Raw genomic sequence first — 2,457 nt, 5'->3', positions numbered from 1 at the left:
CAGGAGATCATCTAGTCCAATTCCCTGCTCAAAGCAGGACCAACCCCTACTAAATCATCTCAGCTAAGGAATTGTCAAAAAAAACGGGTCTTAAAAACCTTTAAGGATAGAGATTCCACCACCTCCCTAGGTAACCCATTCCAGTGCTTCACCACCCTCCTAGTGAAATAGTTTTTCCTAATATCCAACCTAGACCTCCTCCACTGCAACTTGAGACCATTGCTCCTTGTTCTGTCATCTGCCACCACTGAGAACAGCCAAGTTCCATCCTCTTTGGAACACCCCCATTCAGCTAGTTGAAGGCTGCTATCAAATCCACCCCCTCACTCTTCTCTTCTGCAGAAGAAGGGCCCTTCCAAATGACTGCTCTCCCTGCAGGTAGGGGTATTTATATAGAGATTTGGCAGAATATACTATGGTCTACCAGCCATCTAAGATGTTTTCTCCCTTAGAAGCAGTGATGTGTCTTTCCTGACCCCCTGGACTCTGATCTCCTAAAAGCCTTCAGTGGAGCTATGCCAGATTGGACCAGCTGAGGTTCAGTCAAACAAGTTAGTGTTGCTGCTGCCATTTGAACCAGTCGAGGATCAGGCTCACTACTGACCCCAGCTAAGAATTTGGCCCTCTCTAGTCAGTTGCTTGAACTGGCTTGGATTCCAGGAGGACACAGGCGGTGGCGGATCATCAACTGTTCTCCTCTTTGCCATCTTGCTGTGCTACAGTCTCAAGAAGGGGACCGTATGTGGAAGTGCTTCCATCGTGGAATGTTAGGACCAGATCTCCCTGCACCCCATATTTTCCTTTGCTTGTTCTCGTTCCACAGTTACACAGCCCCTCGCATCATCCAGCTCACTCCAAGTTTAATTGCCTCTTGCCCCTGACTTTAATGGAGTTTCTCTTCCTGAACTTGTGTAAATCTGGAGGATCAGGCATTTCTTCTTCACGAGTTGTCAGCGCCTGGCAGCCTGACCCCTTGCTACATGGTTCACCTGTTGATCCAGACATTAAACATTTCTCACTCCCTCTCCCCATCTATACTAAGATTTGGGGTGCTTAGATCCAAAGCGGGTGGGGAAGTTTGCTTTAGGCCAGTTTCATTTTTTTATTATCCTCAGCTAAAACCAGCTGGAAAGGAGGAAAATGACCCCAGTTTTACTGTCAGTGTGTTGGCAAGAATGGAACACAATCAGAGGAGTAGTAAGCAGGCACTCTGCTCTGTGAACCAAATGCCCCACCTCTGGACTTTGAGACTGCCTGTCCATTCCCGGAGCAACCGCAGGCGTCACTTTCCAACATCAGTACCCACCCACTGCAGAGAAAAGGGACCAGCAAGTGAAACTGATTTACTGTCCCACACAGCCAGAGGTAAAAGATGAAAGGGCAGTGACCCAGGAGATAACAAGGGGTGGAGATCACACTCAGTGGCATGCAGTACCTGGCACGCACGAAGAGATTTCCCGTATCTCAGATGTTTGCAAGCACCGGCTGGCGAATGGCAGAGAGAAGCAGCTGCCGCACTGTGAAGTCACCCAAACCCCAACCTCTAAAACTACTCAACATGAAAATGAACAAAGCACTCGATACCTATAGGTAATAGTCCTACAATGACCAGAGCTTCAACAACCTTAGAAGCCTATCCTTCATTTCCAGAAGGGTTTCATTTCTTGGATACATTTTTGCAATGTTGGCTTGAGGCTTAATGGAAGGTCCCAGTGCTAGTGGACAATCTTTTTGCTGGCATATGGAGCCTGATGGCAATCTGCTTTATCATTAGCCGCAGGGAGGTTTCCCTGTAGGTTGTTTAGCTGGAATGGACAGATGGACGGCAGTCGATGGATATTATCTATACATGCATTCCTGGCTACAGGTGTATCCTCCGACCAGTGGATCTCCAAAATGCTCTAGTATTCTACAGTAACTGCCTGAGACACCCACTCAAAATAGCCAAAGCACTTTGGTCCAGTGAACAGGGCACTGAAATGGGCAGCAGGAGGCCTGGGTCCTATTCCCAGTTTTGTCCCAAGGGCAAGTCACCTCCCGTGCCTCAGTTTCCCCCTCTATAGCAAGAGGGAGCGTTGGCTTGTTTGTAGGATGACGTATATTTTTCAGATATTAACAGATTGACAAGAAATACTGTGAATCCTATCAACTGCAGAGCTCTGGGACATCATCTTGTGACTTGAAAACAACAGGATCAGGGGCACTAGGGGGCCCATCAGTCATTTGGGTGGGTTTTATCATCAGTATGAACTCATTGCAAATAGCTACCAGTCTTTGGGGCAGGAAATGAGACACGGGTGAGCTAGCTACATGCACATATCTGCCCACTGCCCACTGTTCTGATGTAGCTGGGGAGATTTCCCTAGTTTTGTAAGGTGGATAAGGAACTGGTTAAAGGGAAGACTCCAGCGGGTCGTACTCAAGGGTGAACTGTCAGGCTGGAAGGAGGTTACTAGC

Source organism: Chelonoidis abingdonii, chromosome 2 (assembly GCF_003597395.2).
Source record: "Chelonoidis abingdonii isolate Lonesome George chromosome 2, CheloAbing_2.0, whole genome shotgun sequence".
Classification (NCBI taxonomy): domain Eukaryota; kingdom Metazoa; phylum Chordata; order Testudines; family Testudinidae; genus Chelonoidis; species Chelonoidis abingdonii.
The sequence above is the reverse complement of the archived record's forward strand: the minus strand, read 5'-3'. Positions refer to the sequence as shown.